This window comes from Antechinus flavipes, chromosome 3 (assembly GCF_016432865.1).
Source record: "Antechinus flavipes isolate AdamAnt ecotype Samford, QLD, Australia chromosome 3, AdamAnt_v2, whole genome shotgun sequence".
NCBI lineage: Eukaryota > Metazoa > Chordata > Mammalia > Dasyuromorphia > Dasyuridae > Antechinus > Antechinus flavipes.
In genome coordinates this window covers 379498398-379520540 of record NC_067400.1, presented here as the reverse complement: position 1 = coordinate 379520540, position 22143 = coordinate 379498398, and the positions used below count along the sequence as shown (strand labels likewise).

The window sequence follows — 22143 nt, the reverse complement described above, 5'->3', positions numbered from 1 at the left end:
AGCAAAGCCTGCCAGATTCTTTTGTAGTTGAAGCCCAGCCTGGAACTGACAAGGGTAACTAGTATGTTACTATATAGGTGTCAGGGGAGAGCCTTCTAATTCCCTTCTATTTATCACTTTGGGGATTTCTCCTCATCACCTGTCAATTACATTGGAACTATTTGCACTGGACACTGTCCTGTTGTGTTAAAAGGCCTGTATTCTCCCCAACTGTAATCCCTTGAGGCTATGTTGTTGGTGGATCACACCAGAATCCTGAACTTCTAAAGCCTCTCTGGGTATAACCTGAGCTGCTATCATGCCCCATCTGTCTTTTGATTGATACCTTGGAGCTGGGCCTTGCCTCTCATTTCTCTGGGTCCATCTACATTCAGAGGCCCAGTGAAAGCCTCGGTTGCCCTTTGGACATGGAGTTTTGGGTCTCTCACCCTGTCTTGTCATTCTCATTCTCATAAGATGAGGAATGATCTAATTTCTCCTGCTGTGAAGTATCACACTCAGAATTGTACTTAACTCCATTTTTATCTGATTCTTCCTGCTTTTCAATTATTTTAGTTAGCACCTCTGCTTCCTGCACTTTCTTTTTCTTCATTCGAACACTTAAATAATTTCTTATAGCCAAGTGTAATAAATTGTATCTATAAAGTATATTTTAAAAATTGAGCTTAGGTGAGAACTATAGTATTCAACTAGTTGCTCTCCACTAACTTCCACTCATTTAGATCCAATTGCCTAAACAGATATTTTGAGCATTCAAAATGTTCTGTTTTTTTTTTTTTTTATCTGTATAGCAGTTTTCAACAGTAAAAAATATTGTAGTATTCACCTAGTTGTTCTCCCAGTAACTTCCACTAATTTGGATCCAATTGCTTAAACAGATATTTTGAGCATTCAAAATCTTTTTTCTTATCTGTATAGCAGTCCTTCAACAGTAAAAACATTCACAAATAAGAACAAATAAGGAAATTGCCTGATCAGATATTTTGAGCTTTCAAAATCCTCTGTTGGTTTTTTTTTTTCTATCTGTATGGCAGATTTTCACCAGTAAAAACATTGCCACACCAGAAGAAACAAGAAAATTGCCTGATGTGATATTTTGAGAATTCAAAGTGCTCTTTTTTTTTATCTGTATGGCAGTTTTTCAACACTACAAACATTGCCACATAAGAAATCAGAAAATTGCTTGATCAGATATTTTGAGCATTCGAAATACTATTTTTTTTATCAGTGTGGCAATCGTTCAACAGTAAAAACATTGCCACAGAAGAATAAATAAGATAAGTACCAGTTCAGATATTTTGAGCATTGAAAATGCTCTTCTTTTTTTGTCTGTATGGCAGTCTTTCAACAGTAAAAACATTGCCAGAAAAGAAATTAGAAAATTGCCTAAATCAGATATTTTGAGCATTTTAAATAATGTTTTTTTTTTCCTGTATGGCAGTTCTTTTACAATAAAAATATTGCCACACACACACAAAAAAAAGAAATTAGAAAATTGCCTGATAACATATTTTGAGAAAGCAAAAAGCTGTTTTTTTCCACATCTGTATGGCAGTCCTTCCACAGTCAAAACATTGCCACATAAGAAGAAATAAGAAAATTGCCTTAGACATTTTGAGAATTAAAAATGCTCTGTTTTTTTTTTTAATCTGTATGACAATCCTGCAACAATAAAAACATTGCTACACAAGAAGTAAGAACATTGCCTGATCATATATTTTGAGCATTCAAAATGCTCTGTTTTTTTTTGTTTTTTTTTGTATGGAAGTCCTTCAACAACAAAAATGTTGCCCCCCATGAAGAAATTACACAGAGGGATACCACCAGGAAATTAAAATATCTAAGAATAGAGGACTGATCAGACTATTGGATAGGGGAAACATTTCCCTCACCTTTCTGTTTTCCTTCTAATTTTTGGTGCATTGGTTTTGTCTGTCAAAACTTTACCTCTTCTTATGAAGCAATTTTTTTCTGTCTTGGTAAATGCTGATCCAAGCTGGCGTTTTTTTCATAAATACCACCAATTTTTCCTGCCCTTCTGGTAGATGTCCATTTTCTTGCCATCACTCAAATCTTTCCATAAAAATAAATAAATAAATAAATAAATAAATAAAAACTTATCAAATTAAAGATCACCTTATCCACAAGAAGAAAAACTAATCAATCCCTAAATTTTTAGCTACCAAAAGAGCTGCTATAAATATGTTTTACTGAGAGATCATATTCTAGAACTTATAGTGTTATTGCTCAGTCAAAGAGGATTCAGGTATGATATCCTTTTGGTTATTGCTCTAAATTGTTTTCCAGAAAGGTTGATTCCAAAGTCTTGGGACAGTAATTATACGTATTGAGCCTGGAAACTCTGGCAATTCCTCAGGGATGAGTATATCCCCACCCCAACCTTGGGTGATACTGTAAAGGGTGCACTCTCACTCCAAGCCTGGGAACTGAGTGGGCACCTGGGAACTGATCCAGTTGACCATTCCTTTTACTCTGGCATTTGAAGATTGAATTCAGGGAGAGTAATGGCCTAATTCAAGCCCGGAAATCTATTTAGTTCTGGATTTGGGTCATTCCTACTGTGGTGGGTAATAGCTATATCAGAGCAACAGTGAAGAGAATAGCAGAGTAGTTAGATGACAGCAGCAGACTGGCATGGGAAAATAGAATGTCTCTGGACAATGACTCTGTATAGGTTATCGGCAGAGGAAGGGGGAATCTATGTGATGATTGGTGCTTCTTGTTGCACTTTCATTCCAAATGCTCCCAATGGTTCAGTGAACAAAGCCCTGGAAGAATTCCCTTCCACTATTATCATTAGAGTGAACCAAGATTCCTGGATACACACTTGGTTAACACAAGAGTGAGCTAAAGAAAGGTGCCTCTGTGATGACTTTGGGAGTCGTTTACAATCCAATCCCTGAAATCCTACAGCCTCAAATTCCGCAGTGTATAGAAAATATATCTTTTGGAAAAATTAGTGAAAGGAGTTATGATGGTGAAAATCAAATAGAAAAAGAGCCAGAGAAGGATTAGACTAGAAATGAGAAAGTTTCAGCATGTTAGAATGAAAAGAGCATGGCCTGGAAAAAAGAATTGGAAAGTGTGGGAATTCTGGAAACAGAATAATCGCTGGCTGCTTTTAAGTCCTGGCAGGAAACAGCTATCTCCCAATAATAGGTTTTTTACCCTTTTCTGATTCACAGAGGAAAGAGGAAAGATTTGGGTGGGCTGGGAAAAATAATCAAAAGGTAATTGTTTCTTTTGGAAAATGTGGAAATGAGATTTTACCTGTAACTAAAAGTTTATTTTGAAAAATGTTTAAAACTAGCTAAGAATGACAAACACTGTGTATAGAAAAGTGGGGGTGAATTAAAAAACAAATAAACAAAGATTATCTCGATTCAGGTTTTCACTGTGAAAGCCTAGAGACCTGAAAGGATGAAGGTTTGTAGAGGTGAAAGAGAACAAAGAAAGCAGTTGGCAATCAAAGAAGGTAGACAAGAAACAAAGGGAGCAATCAGGATCTTTTTCTGGAACTCCTACTCAATTGTAAATTTGTTAAGTTTCTCAAAACCATCTTTGAGTAAGATTATCATCCCTAAGAAAATAACTTGTTTAGTTACATAGGTCATAATGGATGTATGAGTTTTCTGATAAACTACAACTTTGTTAAATAGGAACAATTTCTAATGATTGGCTTTCACACTAGGAATGTTGATCTTAAGGCCTTCACCTTAAATATCACAATGAGTTGTGCATTTTATGTGATGAATCTCTTATTATTACAATGATATAAGCCAATCACTATTGTGTGCAAAAATTTTGAATTTGTTTATTTTAGGCATAACACCTTAGAAATTTGTTTACAAATATTGAAAAATTACTACTGGAAATTTAAATCTGTGTTTAAGCAAAGGTTTCCCTGATAGCTTACTGAACCTAAAGAGGTCATGTTTGGCTAAGATGTTCTTTTGATTTTTGTTATGTAATTTGTAAGTTTTGTTTTGTGAAATTATGATTTCAATACAAAATTAATGTAACTAATATGTATCAGATTATAAACTTGATTTAGAATATGAAATTTCAATACAAGAAAAATATAGATGACAGTTTGGTTATTGCTTCTGAAATGTTTTTTGATAAAAATAAGAGATTGAAAATTGTATGATTTCATGGTTTTACTTTGAATCAGTTGGGAGTATAAGATGCCCTGGATTGGGCCCATCCTACTCCTTTTGCAGAATACGGTGATAGACTCTAAGAACACAGCCCCTGCCTTAGAGCCCCTGCTCGTTAAATGAAATTCCTTTAGCGTTAATTTGTCCTATTGCTTTAAAAAATGTCTCATGTTATCACAGAGTAAATAACTGAATATTTGTTTTTTACTTGTCAAGTTTATTATATCTGTTTTATGACAAAAGTCATTCGTGATGCCATATTAAGGATTCTGCTACTTAGGAATGGAAGAAACTTTAAAGAGGTTTTTGTTAGGACTGCAAATGATTACTTCCAACAAGGTCTCCATTTGTCTTTAGAAAAATGTTTAATATTTATTAAGTGCATGCATAATGGTTTCTTTGTTTAATGAATATAACAAAATTTCATCTGTAGCTTTCTTGAAGTATAGAGAGCAGGATGTTAACCTCATATTCCTGCTCTTAGTTTTGATTGCTGTACCGGCTGCTACATGTGTTAGACTTGTAAGGTTTGTTGTATATAAACCTGAAGTCTCTGACTAGTGAAAATTGTTATTGAGATGAAATCTCTTGGGACTGTAACTAATATTTTATTGAGTTTTGAAGTTGGGAATTATTCAATCAGCAACCCATCACTTGAGGAAAATATTATAAACTACTCAGAGAAACGTGATCCTGAACTGTAACAGGTGGAGATCTGTATCTGGACAAGAGTTGGTAGGACAACCTTGGCCTCCACTCAAGGTGGGCTCCTTCTCACTCAGCTTCCCAGTTGTGTTTCTTTGAAAAAGAACCCATCTGATTTTTCCTGAGTTTGGCTATATTAGGGACTGACTGATTATCAAATTGGTTATCATGACTGGTTATCAAACTGAGGTAAGGATGTTTTATCCTGTTATGTGTGTGTTCCCAGGCTGAGGTCTGATGAAGAATATTTGATGGTATTATAATTATGCCCTTGTTTTTTCTTCTGATAGCAAATTTCTATAATCAGTGCAACGGGTCCATAAAAGCCATGAACACAATTCAATTATGTAGTATCTTACTGTTTTTCATCTGACTATATGAGATCATTATATGCTAAATTATTAGGTGAATGAGTATTTGGTCTAGTCCTATTTACTAGATATTTATTCTGTATGAAATAAGGTCCTTAAATGTTTCCAAAATAAGGTAAAAACAATTAACACAATAGTCTGTGAGGCCTGTTATTTTATTTTTTATTGAAATTAAAGCTGAAAGAGCTTTAACAATTGTTTGTACTGTCTCCTGTGATGCATACATATTTCTTTACATGAAAAGTTACAAGTCAATCTATTTTGGCTTCTCTACAGTTTATTGCAGTCTTTCTGGCCTAGTCTTTCTATCTCAGGCTTTCCAAACTTCTATTTGTTAGATTTTTTTTTTATTCTAGGTTTTAGTCAGTTGCAACTGCACTGACCACCTTCAGGGATCTGAATCAACCCATTGGATACTTCAAACAGTAATAAGCTCATCCACCTTTCCTCATCCCCCTAAAAAATGTGACCCTGTTGGATGATGCAGCTCTACAGCCATTCTCAGCATGAAGTAGTTTAAGAAGATGGGATCATCACCCCTGCCCCCAAAGGACTTTGGGCTCCATTGGTTTGGGGAGGAATCGGGACTGATCAGTGAATGGATCCCAAAATATCCAGTGTCTGGATAGGTTCCCTGTCACAATGTATTGGAGACTGAGCTTGGGAAACATATCACTAAAAAGGATATACCATTAAGAATTCAGTTTGCCATCTTTCATATATACATATAGATATATGATTAGCCATAGAGAAGTAATGACAATGAATGCTTGTGCCCTGCTGGAAAAATAGAATTTTATAGAACTACACAATTTAGAATGATGTTTGTTTGTTATAAGAATAGAACATCTAAAAAGCTTCAGAATAAGTTAAACATATGTTTTGAGAATGGGTTTAATAACTATAGATGTCTTAGAAAGATTTGTGATTATGGTTCTTAAACCCTGAGGAAAGTCAAGTAGAATTGTTAAAGTACTCTGTAAAGAATCTGAACAAAGCCACCTCAATATCTGTGCTACTGGTTTTCCCATCCCCCAGATGGTACTATTTCCTTTAGGTATAGAGAATCACATACCTAATCACATCTATCTATTCCTTCTATCTTGGCATTCAAAGAAGAATGCAAGACCAAATAAGAAAGTATTAATCCAAGGGTAATACCTGGTGCATTCAAGACTAGAAATCCATTTAGTTCTAGATCATTACTATTCTGGGGGGGTAACTACTATTGAATAAGTTACATTAGAGAGTCAATGAAGTGTATTGTGGATCATTGGGATACTAGACACAGGTTATATAAACCATGAATTTGTTTGAACCAATGTGACTGCTGCTATTGAATAGCTGGCAGATGAAATTGCGTAAGGTTTACAAAATCCAAGAACTCCTAGATTCCCTTGCTTACATCATCCTTAACAAGCAAATACCCTTAGACTATTTAATAGCTGCAAAAAGAGGAGTGTGCATGGTCATAAATAATATTGTAGTTCTTTAATAAATCAAGTACCATTGAATCTAACATAAGTCAAATTATTGCACATTGGATACATGAGACCCAAGGACAATTGTTTTCCTCAGTTTTCAGGATGGGACTCAATATGGAAATATTTAACATGTCTATACTATAGTATTTTAATATATTTGTACTCTGCTTTGGGCATTGTCTTGTGAATTACCTTTCAACAATGGTTTCAAATTGCAAGCTTTTTCTCTGTATAAATAAATGTTCATGATGAGTTGAAGTCCTGTTGTTTTATGAGACCAATTTGAAGACCTGTCTAATTCTAGGAGGGAATTGTAAGGAATCCTAGCATCGAATCCTAAGTCTTAGCCAAGTTTCTCAGTGTAACTTGTTGCTGAGAACATGAGAATGTGCTTGACATTATCTGACGAATATCTAGGAAAAGCACAAAGAAGTTGAAAAGCTAACTCTTCTGGTAAATTAATTAGTATCCTTTATTGTCTGGCCAGTTCCTTGAATAAACACAGTCCTACTCAATGAATGAAGACATTTTCTCCTTGGTGGGTTTCTTATGATGAAGTATCCTGCCAGAGACCGTGTCCTTGGAATCAAAGAGCTACATGCCCTGGAAATCAGAGAGCTAAGAAGAATGCAGTTTCCCACATATAAATTCTGAAACTATAAACAAACTATTCATCCCAAACTCCTGAGACAAGATAATGTGTGTCCCAGGAAATTGGCCCTATCAGCCCAGGTGCGAGATAACGGCCAGGCTCCAGGATGTCTGCCATACATCTGGTGTAACATTCTTTTACTTTGCAACCCCCCCATTCAGAAATGTATTTAACCAAACCCTCTTCACTCATTAAACTGAGACTTTGTTTTCACCCCAACTGGTCTCCCTCCTCATTTCTAACCCCATTACTTTTCAGGCCTAGCCTTACAGACAAATGCCAGCCTCGGAGCCCACACTTTGATGACCTGCAGGACGGGTCAATTGGCGCCCAACGTGGGGCCCCGAGGCTGAACATTTGCCCGGCAGATTAAGAAGAGGTAAGAAGAAGCTCGTCTGGACCCCTACGAGATCGCTCTACCGCAGAGAGCCACGCAGATCGCTCTACAGAGAGCCAGGCAGATCGCTCTACAGAGAGCCACACAGATCGCTCTACAGAGAGCCACGCAGATCGCTCCACAGAGAGCCCCGCAGACCGCCCCACGGAGAACCCCACAACTGAAAGGTGAGTAAGCATCTGCCGCATTCATGGGAACTAGAAAGAGGAGTAAAAATTCCCCATCAGGGATCTTTGAGATCCCTCCCCCATCAAGTCTATCTACCCCCCACTTCCCAAAGAAAGGACTCCCCCCGTAGAAAGCAATCTCGCATGCCCCATCTTCCCCGCCCCCCAACCTAAACTCCCTGTAAAAACTCAGAATGCCCTTAGTGCCTCAGACGTTGGTGAATTAGAAAGTGAGGCTGCAGGGTATATTCCACCTCCTTACAGCTTGCCCTTTCTTACTGCCCCGATAATTAATTACCCAAAGCGGTGAGACCCTTGAAGAATAACCTCCCCTCACTCACAAAAATTAAAAACCCCACCCCTGCACAGCTTGCTTTCCCTGTGTTAAGAAGCCAGATGTGTTATATGTTTGTTTAATGTTGTAACTGTGTAGTCTGTGTGATGTGTGTTCTATGTTCTGTGTAATTTGTCTGTTTTATTGGTTGGAAAAATTTTTAAGAACATCGTTGCAACTATGCTTACTAAAACGGAGCTCCATGTCTGTCTGTGTGTGTCTGTGTTAAAAGTTAGCAAACTTGTAAGAGATAAGGATTCAGCCTCTGTGTGCAGGCTTAGCAAATATCAAGAAGCTTGAAAAATCTTTCTCTCTCCCTCTCTCTGTCTCTGGCTGACTGCAGCAGCCTGTGAGACAAAGGGAGAAAAGTGAGAGAAAGGATTGAAAGGGATTTGGAATTTCGGAAAGTTAAAATACAGCCCCTAGTCTGTTTTTGCTGATTTAAAAGCTTTGTCAAGTTTAAGAACAATGATTAAGAAATTTGGGGATTGGTTGTTTGAAAATTTGCTTGTGATTTTAAAAAACTTTTAACCTGTTGTACTAATTTTGTAAGTACATGGATTTTAGCTATTTTAAACGGACAGAAAAGGTTTTTCCCCTTGAAACAAAGCCTACTAGAGTAAAGAGCAATAAAATTCAAGCTTACCCCGGCCTGGGCAATAAAAAGCTCTGGAGATAAGATGCTAATAGCTGTTAGAAGAAAGGTGGTAGAAGAAAAAACTTTTAAAAAACAGCTGTATTAGTTTGATTCAGTTTGTTACCTTCTGAAATATATTGAGTTATTTGTTAACATAAGTTATATTTTAAAACCAGCTTTGCTGGACATGTGTGCGTTTTTGGAGGTTCAGGGAGAAAGAGAAGGTTGGAAATGGGTGAATTTGGGAAGAAACCTGATATTGGGAAACTGATGGGTTAAATCTTGAAAAGGATCCCCATTAGGAAATTTGAATGGGGAACCTGAGGGAAGTTTCTTCTAGGGGGCAGGAGTGGGGGAAGGGTGGCCATGTGGAATCCTCTCCTCCCCTCACCCCTGTAGAGTGTGTTACTGCCGTTTTTTTTTTTTTTTTTTTTTTTTTTTTTTTCTTATCTGATTACGGCCAGTTCAGCAAACTGATTTTTAAGGACATACTTTTAAGTTAATTGATTGAATATTTGTTTCTTGATACATAAATATTTTCTTGGTTAAGAGATATGGTCATAAATGTGATCCATATGTTGGTACGAATATTTCTAAAAATTTAATTGCTATGTTAAAAAAAAAAAAAAAAACTTCTTGAATTCTTTTATGTGAAATTGGGTCTTTTGTATAAGTTTAAATTGATTGTATTGGGTCATCCTGAGGTTATTTAAAGGGCCTCTGAAAATAATAGTTTTTTTTCTTTGTCCTTTTGAAAATGTTTCTGTTATGGACAATATGCAATTTGGGATTATTTTTCTATGTATTGGGTATTTTAAAAGCAAAATTATTTGTATGTATAATGTTCACTCATGTAACATCTACCCAGATATGATAATTGTTCTAAGTTGTGAACTTACTGAGACAAAAGTTCTTTCTGTTATTACTACAAGGTTATGATAAATAATTGTTTAAGAGTTATCAGAAATTTGATTAATGACATCTGTTATTGGAGGTAAAAGTTTTGGGCTTAGAGTTAATTAGTTAATGCTGTTTGGGAGTTTTAAAGCTCCACCCTCTGACAGTTACTGGGACAATTGATAAGCAGTTAAAACTGAACTGCTTATGTTATGTTTTAGTTATGTTCTTGCATTTTTCCTTTTGTAACTCATCTCTCTGATCAGAGCAATGGTCAATAGAACTGTTAATGTAATTCAGTTATGTCATGCCTTTCTATTTTCAGTCTGTTCATATGTAATTATTGTATCCTAAATGCTTGGGCAACTAAGTATTTCGCCTAGTCATCTGTCTGTTACTGGATATTGGTGTTTTATTTCTTTAAGGTTTCTACATGATACGGGGACAATTAACAGGGGTCTGTGAGACTTCACTGATGTTACAACTTGGGACTGCACCCGTTTGCTTGGCCTGTAAAGCAAACTCATTTCTTCACATAGGAAATATTTTGGCCTCCTCATATTTTGCAGCAGTCTGGTGAACTGAGTCTTTCTATCTGAGACTGATCTAATCTTTGTGCTAGATTTGTGTTTTTGCTCTAGATTTTGGTCAAATTACAGATATTGGCCTGCTTCTGGAACCTGGATCAGCTTTGATCAGCTTTGATTGTCACCACGGCACACACCCACTCTGCATGGAATGAGAGCCTCCTATCACTTCACAGCCTGAAGCAGCAGTTTGTACATGAGACCATGGACTGGACTCTGCATCGAGTGTACTTTGGACTGATATAGGAGACTTTGGGAATGGTTGATGACTGACTGTTAAACCTTGCCTGGACCATCTATTAATGTGTGCTTAAGATTTGGGATGGGATTTGTTAAAACTGTGTAATTATTGCTGTTATGTTTGAGGGATTTTTAGGAAATGCTACTGTATTAGCCTGTTATGTATAGGGATTTTGATTCACTCTTGGGATTTATATGGGCAATGGTCATTCGATAATTCCTTTCCATGAAAAAAAAAAGGGGGGGGGGGAAGGAAGAGGTAGAACATTGGAGAACCTGGTATATATTTTTTCTAAATACCTGAAAGAATGGGAATGCCTAGCTCCTATTCACTTTGCCTTAAGCACTTTTGCCCCACCCCCTATCACTAGTTCAGATTGAATTTGGATGCTTTAGTCTTAGAATCCCTTATTTTGTTAAAACCTCAACATCAACGAGCCCATTGGAGGCTCACTGAGATTTAATGACCAATTGCTAGAAGAGCCTTGGTACCGACGGGTCAGGTCTAGGCTATGCCCCCCCTTTCAGCAGGCAGTGGTCTAGCCAATGACGGGATTAGTGTGACCCCGGGTGGTGGATGCTTTGAGGTTGACTTATTATTTTTTAATTTTGGAGCCATGGCAGTAAGACCACGCAAGTGCCATGACGGGCAACCTCGAGAGGTCAGGCCACCCACTTAAGACAGGGTTCGGCATGGCGTACCCCCGAGTTGGTATGGCTGACCCCGATGACCTAAGACAGCATTTGGTTGCATGCATCCTCCTTTCTAATGACTGGTGATACTAAGACATTGTAACATTGGTTGTGTGTCAACACTCGCTCCCCACAACCAGAAGCCGGTCACATAGCCTAAGACAGGCCTCCCACCCGTGCATAAATAAAAAATAAAGGGGGATATGCCAGAGACCGTGTCCTTGGAATCAAAGAGCTACATGCCCTGGGAATCAGAGAGCTAAGAAGAATGCAGTTTCCCACATATAAATTCTGAAACTATAAACAAACTATTCATCCCAAACTCCTGAGACAAGATAATGTGTGTCCCAGGAAATTGGCCCTATCAGCCCAGGTGTGAGATAACGGCCAGGCTCCAGGATGTCTGCCATACATCTGGTGTAACATTCTTTTACTTTGCAACCCCCCATTCAGAAATGTATTTAACCAAACCCTCTTCACTCATTAAACTGAGACTTTGTTTTCACCCCAACTGGTCTCCCTCCTCATTTCTAACCCCATTACTTTTCAGGCCTAGCCTTACAGACAAATGCCAGCCTCGGAGCCCACACTTTGATGACCTGCAGGACGGGTCAGTATCCTGTACCTGGAAGATTACTATGTCTCAAGAATCAAATAACAAAATGAAAATACTTAGCATAGTGCCTTCTCAGCCTGCAAAAATCCCTTTATAAAATAGGACTTCTGAGGATTTAGATTAGGAAGTCTTGTACAAAATTGCTCAGCAATGGCTCTCATTCAACACCAATCAAATTCAGATATTGGAGCTTCCTCAGTGTAGTGATTGATGACTCATGTATGTTTGTTTTTGGTTTGTTATAGTGCCCACTTTATTAGTTGTGTATGGGGCTATGAATTTCCTCTTCCTTTATGTTTTATTTAAATCAAGATTGTGAGCAATAATAAACTTATAACACCAAGACCGTGTCTGTTGAATGCAAAGCCCAGCCAATGGGAGAAAAGTCCAGGGGTGGGTGGAAACACTGTGTTAGAGATCAAAGTTTTGTGGTTTATTAAGTTCCTTGCATTCTTTTGCTGACCCCATTTTGATCGACACCAGGAGTGCCCTTATGAGAAAGCAAATTCTTTTTTGCCTCTCCTATGTCATAATTGATTAATTAGATGGGGAGCGGGGGTGGTAAGGCAGACCTTTCCCACACACTTTAAAGAAAAAAATGTGAACCAAAGAAGAGAAGACACTTGTTCCTCTCACTTTCTTTTGGATGTGAGTAATACAAGAGGGTTGAATATTGCCTATAGTTGTAAACTTTTTTTCAATAGTTTGACTTTTTTGGCTAATGCTTTTTGCCTTTTGTAAAATATTTCAAACAGTCTGTGGAGATCTGTACAAGGGAGGTGCAATACTTGGAAAAATATTGACAATTTTTATAGCAAAGTTACCAATAAGAATACATTTTAGAAAAAAAAAAAAAAAACAATACTTGAATATTAACAGCAAGAGGCAACAGAAAGTAAGCCAGGACAAGAAACGTTCATGTGTATACATATAAAAGGTAAATTGTTGAGATGTTTTAAGGGTAGAAGTCACAAGATTTAACAACTAATATGATATACAAAAAGTGAGTGTTACATTAAAAAAGATTCAGGAATGACTGTACTCAGAGAGCTGTAGGACTGACCTAAAGGCTGTGTCCTCAGTCAAAGGAAACAAAACTTAGTGGAGAGAAGAGTTTTAAGGAAGATAATTTGGATGTATTGAGGATGAGATGAATTTTGAGTAATAACGTTGCTTGAATATTTAGATTTGGGTATATTATGCACAGAGATATTCATATACTTAAAGGGATCTGATGAGATGACAAAGTATAAATATAACAGCATAAATTGCTAGAGAACTTTCAACTTTATTCAGTGGGAGATTTCAATTGATCCCACAGAGAGAAAAAAGATATGTGCAACTCAGAAGAGGAAACCAGGAGAGTGCAGTGTCATACAGTGAGTGAAGAAAATCTGTGTAAAAAAGAAAAGTTTACTGCAACCAAAGGAACAGGGAGTCAAGGAAGAACATATCAAGGAAGGACAAAGACTGAAAAATGTATATTTGAAAATTAAAACATTTTTGCATATTTGGGCCAGAAAAATATGAGCAGGGAAGAGGGATCCATAGAGTACATTACTACATAGCTGATTACTACATAACTGATGTGCACATCCACACCCACACCAACCCTCTCTCCCTCCCACACATATGGAATTAAAAAAGTCTAATCGTTATAGAGAAAATTTCTGACCTTGCCGAAAAATGATCATGCCACTTGAATCATTGATCGCATTATTGAGAACATGTTGGACATATATGAAGGACAAGAGAAAGTTAACTAAATACAACCTGAAAACAAAGTGAATCAGAGCTTGACTTAACAAACCCTGTGATGATATTATGTTCAGATACTGAAGAACTGATTTTGTATCCAAAACTTGGCTTAACTCTGGGGTCAAAGAAATGCAAAAAGTACATCAAAGAGTTCCCATACAGGTGGAAAACAAGACAGCAAGAGCCATATATGGTAGATACGTAGAAGATAAATGTAAAACGACTTCTGGCCAAGATGGCGGAGAGGAAGCACACTGCTGTGTAACCTCCGCGTTTTTCTCTCACTATCCATTTCATTTCATGCCTCTGAATTAATGCTCGATTGAAAAAAAACATACAACTAGTTACCAAGAGAAACCATCCTTGAGACTCGTCAAGAAAGGTCTGTTTTTGAGCCAGGGTGGGGACAGTTATTAGATCGGAAGCAGCCTGCGGGCAGCAGCGACAGCGAGAGCAAGGAAAGCGGCTCTGAGCCTAGCAGAGCGGAGAGGGGGTGGGGCGTGATCGCAGCCATCTCTGCGGGGAGAGCATCGCTACAGGACTGGATACTTTGCTCCGGCAGCAAGTCAGCAGTCCAACAGAGAAGCTAAAAACACCGGGGCTGAAGAATACAACCCCAAACAGGTGGAGTCTCTCGGGTCCTGGCCACCCCTCCCCCACAGTGTCTCATCACGCTCTCGGATCTCAGAGCGCAGTCACAGCACAGTCCTGCTAGTGCCTCACTGTTACCCTGCCCCTACCCCAAAGAAAGCAGCTCCATTCAAGGGTTTTTTTCTTCTGTTTCTTGGCTAGTTTGTCTTTGATTATTAGACAGAATGAGTAAGAAACTGAAAAAGACTTTAACCCTTGACAGCTTCTATACAGATAAAGAGCAGAATCCAAATCCTGAGGAGACTAAAAACAAACAGTCTCCAGGTGAATCCCCAAAGGAGGAGATCATATGTTCCTCAGCACAGATGAATCTCATGGAGGAAATTAAAAAGGCTCTCACAAGAGAGCTAGAAGAAAAATGGGAAAAGCAGAGTGAGGCTTGGCAAAAGGAGAAGGAGGCTTGGCAAAAGAGCCTGGAGAAGTCAGTTAAAGAGAGAGTGGATAAAGAAACCAAATCCTTGAAAAATAAGATTGGTGAACTAGAAACAGAAAATAGCTCTCTAAAAAACAAAATTGGGAAATGGAAAAAAATTCCACAGAACAAAAGAACTCAATTGGACAATTAGAAAAAGATCTTAAAAAAGTGAATGAAGAAAATACTTTACTGAAAATCAGGGTCAAACAAATGGAATTGAATGACTCGAGGAGACAAGAAGAATCAGTCAAGCAAATCCAAAAAAATCAAACAATGGAAAAGAATGTGAAATAACTTCTGGGGAAGACAACAGACCTGGAAAACAGATCCAGGAGAGACAATTTGAGAATCATCGGACTCCCAGAAAAGTATGATGAAAAGAAGAGCCTGGACACTATTTTCCAGGAAATTATCAAAGAGAACTGTCCAGAAGTCATAGAAACAGAGGGTAAAATAGACATTGAAAGAATTCATCAATCCCCTACTGAAAGGGATCCTAAAATCAAAACACCAAGAAATATAGTGGCCAAATGCCAAAACCCTCAGAAGAAGGAAAAAATACTGCAAGCAGCTAGAAAAACCCAATTCAAGTATCGAGGAGCAACAATAAGGATCACCCAGGATCTGGCAGCATCATCACTAAAGGGCCTGGAATATGATATTCCGAAAGGCTAAGGAACTTGGGATGCAACCAAAAATAACTTACCCAGCGAGAATGAGCATCTTTTTCCAGGGAAGAAGATGGACATTCAACGAAGTAAGCAAATTTCACCTATTTTTGATGAAAAAGCCAGAATTTTTAAAAAATTTGATCTACAAGTACAAAACTCAAGAGAAATCTAAAAAAGTAAAGATTAATCTTGGGAACTATATTTCAGCTATAAAGATGTATAAAGAATACAGATATTCCTTGTTCTAGAAACTAGATGTGGAAAGGACATTGTACCAGAAAAAGGGGAAAATGGGGGTACTACATTTCATAAAGAGGCATAGGAAACCTGTTATATCTGAGAGAAACAATGGAGAGGGATGAATATAGTGAGTATTTTACTGCTTTCAGAATTGGCTTTAAGAGAAAAATTTTAGACATATTCAATCTATGGTGAAACTTCTCCCACTTCATTGAGAAGTGAGAAGGGAAAAGTGAAAAGGGAAGGAATAAGCTAAGTGGAAGGGAATACAGAAACTGGGAGGGAAAGGGGTAAGATAGGGGGAGGAACTCTAAGGGGGGGAGGGATACTAAAAAAGGGAGGGCTGTGAGAAGCAAGTGGTGCTCACAAGCTTAATACTGGGAAGGGGGGTAAGGAGGTAAGAAGGGAGAAAAGTACAAACCGGGGTTAACAAGATGGCAAGTAATACAGAATTGGTCATTTTAACCATAAATGTGAACGGGGTAAACTCCTCCACAAAGAGGAAGCGGTTAGCAGAATGGATTAAAAGCCAGAATCCTACAATATGTTGTTTACAGGAAACACACCTGAAGCAGGGAGATACATGCAGGTTAAAGGTAAAAGGTTGGAGCAAAATCTATTATGCTTCAGGTGAAGTCAAAAAAGCGGGGGTAGCCATCCTGATCTAAGATCAAGCTAAAGCAAAAATTGATCTAATCAAAAGAGATAAGGACAGGCACTATATCTTGTTAAAGGGTAGAATGAATACTGAAGCAGTATCTATATTAAACATATATGCACCAAGTGGTGTAGCATCTAAATTCTTAAAAGAGAAATTAAGAGAGCTGCAAGAAGAAATAGACAGCAAAACTATAATAGTGGGAGATCTAAACCTTGCACTCTCAGAATTAGATAAATCAAACCACAAAATAAACAAGAAAGAAGTCAAAGAGATAAATAGAATACTAGAAAAATTAGATATGATAGATCTCTGGAGAAAATGTAATGGGGACAGAAAGGACTACACCTTCTTTTCAGCAGTTCATGGAACTTATACAAAAATTGACCATATATTAAGACATAAAAACCTCAAACTCAAATGCAGTAAGGCAGAAATAGTGAATGCATCCTTTTTAGACCATGATGCATTGAAAATTACATTCAATAAAAAGCCAGGGGAAAGTAGACCAAAAAATAATTGGAAACTAAATAATCTCATACTAAAGAATGATTGGGTGAAACAGCAAATTATAGACATAATTAATAACTTCATCCAAGAAAACGATAATAATGAGACATCATACCAAAATGTATGGGATGCAGCTAAAGAGGTAATAAGGGGAAATCTCATATCTCTGGAGGCCTATTTGTATAAAATAGAGAAAGAGAAGGTCAATGAATTGGGCTTGCAACTAAAAATGCTAGAAAAGGAACAAAATAAAAACCCCCAGTCAAACACTAAACTTGAAATTCTAAAAATAAAAGGAGAGATCAATAAAATTGAAAGTAAAAAAACTATTGAATTAATTAATAAAACTAAGAGTTGGTTCTATGAAAAAACCAACAAAATAGACAAACCCTTAGTAAATCTGATTAAAAAAGGAAAGAGGAAAATCAAATTGTTAGTCTTAAAAATGAAAAGGGAGAACTCACCACTAACGAAGAGGAAATTAGAGCAATAATTAGGAACTACTTTGCCCAACTTTACACCAATAAATTCGACAACTTAAATGAAATAGAAGAATACCTCCAAAAATATAGCTTGCCTAAACTAACAGAGGAGGAAGTAAATATCCTAAACACTCCCATCTCAGAAAAATAAATAGAACAAACTATTAATCAACTCCCTAAGAAAAAATCCCCAGGACCAGATGGATTTACATCTGAATTCTATCAAACATTTAAAGATCAATTAACTCCAATGCTAAATAAACTATTTGAAAAAGTAAGGATTGAAGGAGTCCTACCAAACTCCTTTTATGACACAGATATGGTACTGATACCTAAACCAGGTAGGCTGAAAACAGAGAAAGAAAATTATAGACCAATCTCCCTAATGAATATTGATGCTAAAATCTTAAATAAAATATTAGCAAAAAGACTGCAGAAAATCATCCCCAGGATAATACACTATGACCAAGTAGGATTTATACCAGGAATGCAGGGTTGGTTCAATATTAGGAAAACTATTAACATAATTGACTATATCAATAACCAACCAAACAAAAACCATATGATCATCTCAATAGATGCAGAAAAAGCATTTGATAAAATCCAACATCCATTCCTAATAAAAACACTTGAGAGCATAGGAATAAAAGGACTTTTCCTTAAAATAGTCAGGAGCATATATTTAAAACCTTCAGTAAGCATCATATGCAATGGGGAAAAACTGGAACCTTTCCCAGTAAGATCTGGAGTGAAGTAAGGTTGCCCACTATCACCATTATTATTCAATATTGTATTAGAAACACTAGCCTCTGCAATAAGAGTCGAGAAAGAGATTAAAGGAATTAAAGTAGGCAATGAGGAAACCAAACTATCACTCTTTGCAGATGATATGATGGTATACCTAGAGAACCCCAGAGATTCTACTAAAAAGCTATTAGAAATAATTCATAATTTTAGCAAAGTAGCTGGATACAAAATAAATCCCCACAAATCCTCAGCATTTTTATACACCACCAACAAAATCCAAGAGCAAGAGATACAAAGAGAAATTCCATTCAAAATAACTGTTGATAGCATAAAATATTTGGGAATCTAACTACCAAGGAAAGTCAGGAATTATATGAGCAAAATTACAAAAAAAGTTTCAACACAAATAAAGTCAGACTTAAATAATTGGAAAAATATTAAGTGCTCTTGGATAGGCCGAGCGAATATAATAAAGATGACAATACTCCCTAAACTAATCTACTTATTTATTGCTATACCAATCAGACTTCCAAGAAAATATTTTAATGATTTAGAAAAAATAACAACAAAATTCATATGGAACAATAAAAAGTCAAGAATCTCAAGGGAATTAATGAAAAAAAAAATCAAATGATGGTGGTCTAGCTGTACCAGATCTAAAATTATATTATAAAGCAGCAGTCACCAAAACCATTTGGTATTGGCTAAGAAATAGATTAGTTGATCAGTGGAAAAGTTTAGGTTCACAAGACAGAGTAGTCAACTATAGCAATCTAGTGTTTGAAAAACCCAAAGATTCTAACTTTTGGGATAAGATTTCATTATTTGATAAAAACTGCTGGGATAACTGGAAATTAGTATGACAGAAATTAGGCAAGGACCCACACTTAACACCATATACCATGATAAGATCAAAATGGGTCCATGACCTAGGCATAAAGAATGAGATTATAAATAATTTAGAGGAACATAGGATAGTTTATCTCTCAGACTTGTGGAAGAGAAAGAAATTTGTGACCAAAGATGAACTAGAGGCCATTACTGATCACAAAATAGAAAATTTTGATTATATCAAATTAAAAAGCCTTTGTACAAACAGAACGAATGCAAACAAGATTAGTAGGGAAGCCACAAACTGGGAAAACATCTCTACAATTAAAGGTTCTGATAAAGGCCTCATTTCCAAAATATATAGAGAACTGACTCAAATTTATAAAAAATCAAGCCATTCTCCAATTGATAAATGGTCAAAGGATATGAACAGACAATTTTCAGATGATGAAATTGAAACTATTACCACTCACATGAAAGAGTGTTCGAAATCACTATTGATCAGAGAAATGCAAATTAAGACAACTCTGAGATATCACTACACACCTGTCAGATTGGCTAAGATGACAGGAAAAAATAATGATGAATGTTGGAGGGGATGCGGGAAAACGGGGACACTGATGCATTGTTGCTGGAGTTGTGAACGAATCCAACCATTCTGGAGAGCAATCTGGAATTATGCCCAAAAAGTTATCAAACTGTGCATACCCTTTGATCCAGCAGTGTTTCTATTGGGCTTATATGCCAAAGAGATGCTAAAGAAGGGAAAGGGACCTGTATGTGCCAAAATGTTTGTAGCAGCCCTGTTTGTAGTGGCTAGAAACTGGAAAATGAATGGATGCCCATCAATTGCAGAATGGCTGGGTAAATTGTGGTATATGAATGTTATGGAATATTATTGCTCTGTAAGGAATGACCAGCAGGATGAATACAGAGAGGCTTGGAGAGACCTACATGGACTGATGCTAAGTGAGATGAGCAGAACCAGGAGATCATTATACACTTCGACAACGATATTGTATGAGGATGTATTCTGATGGAAGTGGATTTCTATGACAAAGAGACCTAACTGAGTTTCAATGGATAAATGATGGACAGAGACAGCTACATCCAGAGAAGGAACACTGGGAAACGAATGTGAACTATTTGCATTTTTGATTTTCTTCCCGAGTTATTTTTACCTTCTGAATCCAATTCTCCCTGTGCAACAGGAGAACTGTTCGGTTCTGCAAATATGTATTATATCTAGGATATACTGCAACATACTTAACATATAATGGACTGCTTGCCATCTTGGAGGGGAGGAGGGGGGGAGGGAGGGAGGGGAAAAAAACGAAACATAAGCGAATGCAAGGGATAATGTTGTAAAAAATTACCCTGGCATGGATTCTGTCAATACAAAGTTATTATTAAATAAAATAAAATTTAAATTAAAAAAAAAAAGATAAATGCAAAACAATCTCAGAAGAAAAAAAGTTAAGTGAAAAACAAATGCAAACAAAGATTGGCCCAGCTGTACCAAATCTAAAATTATACTGTAAAGCAGTGGTCATGGAAACCATTTGGTATTAAGAAAGAGAAGTTGATCAGTGGAGCACCTTAGATTTACAAGACATGCTAGTCAACGATTAGAGTAATCTAGTGTTGGATAAAAACTCCACCTTCTTGGATAAAAACTCACTATATGACAAAAATTGTTGGAATAAAAAAGGAAAATAATATGGCAGAAACTGGGCACTCACCAGCAGTAACACATTATACCAAGATATGGTCAAACCAGGATCATAATTTAGTGATAAAAGATGCTATTGTGAAGGCAAAGGCAAGATGGCAGAGAGGACACACATAGCTACACTCTTTCTTACCCTCAGACTACTTCTTTTATGAAAGGCCTCGGATTGTCAGACTGTCAGAGCCCACCAATATTGGGAGTACAACACATTACCAACAGAAGGCCTTCCCCCAAATCAACAGAAAAGATCAGTTTTTGCTCATGGGCAGCGACGGTTAGACCAGTCACAGCGTCAGGGAAATAGGCAGTGAGAGCACAGAAGGCAGCTCACACTGAGCAGACTGGAGGGGGGCGGGGTGTGGTCTCAGATGTAGAATTGGTTAATTGGTAAAAGAGGTATAAAACTCCAATGATAAAAATATCTCCTAAAGAGCAGATTTGTGAAACTTAAGAAGAGGTAAACATAGTTGAATGAAGAAACAAATTCTGTTTAAATTAAGAACGGGACAAATGTGTGTTGATGCCTGTATGACACACCAAAAAATACAATGCAGCAAAACATTGCCACACAAGAAGAAATAAGAAAATTACCTGATCATATATTTGGTGCATTCAAAAAAAAAATTGTGTGTGTGTGTGTGTATGGAACATTTTTCAACAGTAAAATCATTGCCACATAAGAATAAATAAGGAAATTCCCTGATCTGATCAGATATTTGGAGCAATCAAAATTATCTGTTTTTTTTTTTTTTTTAATCTGTCTGGCTGTCCCTCCACAATGAAATCATTGCCACAAAAGATGATATAAGAAAATTGCTTGATCAGATATTTTGAGCATGCAAAATGCTCAGTTTTATTTTTCTTTATTGCAAGCCTTCAAATTCAAAATATTGCCAAAGAAGAAGTGAGAACATTGCCTGATCAGGCATTTTGACCATTCAAAATGCTCTGTTTTTGTTTTTTGTTTCTTTGTTTGTTTGTTTGTTTGTTTGATTGTTTTTTGTTGGAATCCTTACTAACTGCTAACTAATTAGAGTTGATCTAATCTTACAAGAAGATTTTGGCCAGAACCTGAAACAAGGTACTAAGTAGAACTAATTAATACAAGGCTTGTGTTCACACCTTTACTCATTGGAGTTCACAAGTATGCCAGCTTCACAAAGTAAACTTTCTAACTTCAAGGGAGTTCACACCTCCCTTAAAGTTCTTTGGGCCAGAGAGCACTATGGGAGAAAACCCATAATCCCATTCTCTCAGAAGATTCGCATATAAGGAGAGAGAGCTATTCAAGAATACATTTTTTTATTCTTGGCTGGCTGGTGGCAGACGAAGAGCTTTCAGAGGATAAAGCTACGAGTGAGAGTTCAGTGGACAACCAGATTCATCTTCATCTCACACCACTGTAGTTGGTGGCTGGGCTCCCCAGTAGGAGACAAGAGAGACATTCCATCTCTGTGTTGGTTGGAGGCTGAAGAAAGCAGAGGCAG

General features: G+C 37.0%; 1 protein-coding gene and 1 pseudogene across 2 annotated transcripts in view; one reads left to right on the top strand and one right to left on the bottom strand.

Annotated features, from left to right (window-relative positions):
- LOC127554392 (uncharacterized) overlaps positions 1-22143 on the bottom strand; it is an 804883-nt gene that overhangs the window by 627015 nt on the left and 155725 nt on the right. The window lies entirely within an intron of this gene.
- The window catches only part of LOC127553403 (proline-rich nuclear receptor coactivator 2-like), a 22246-nt pseudogene continuing 11397 nt past the window's right edge, over positions 11295-22143 (top strand).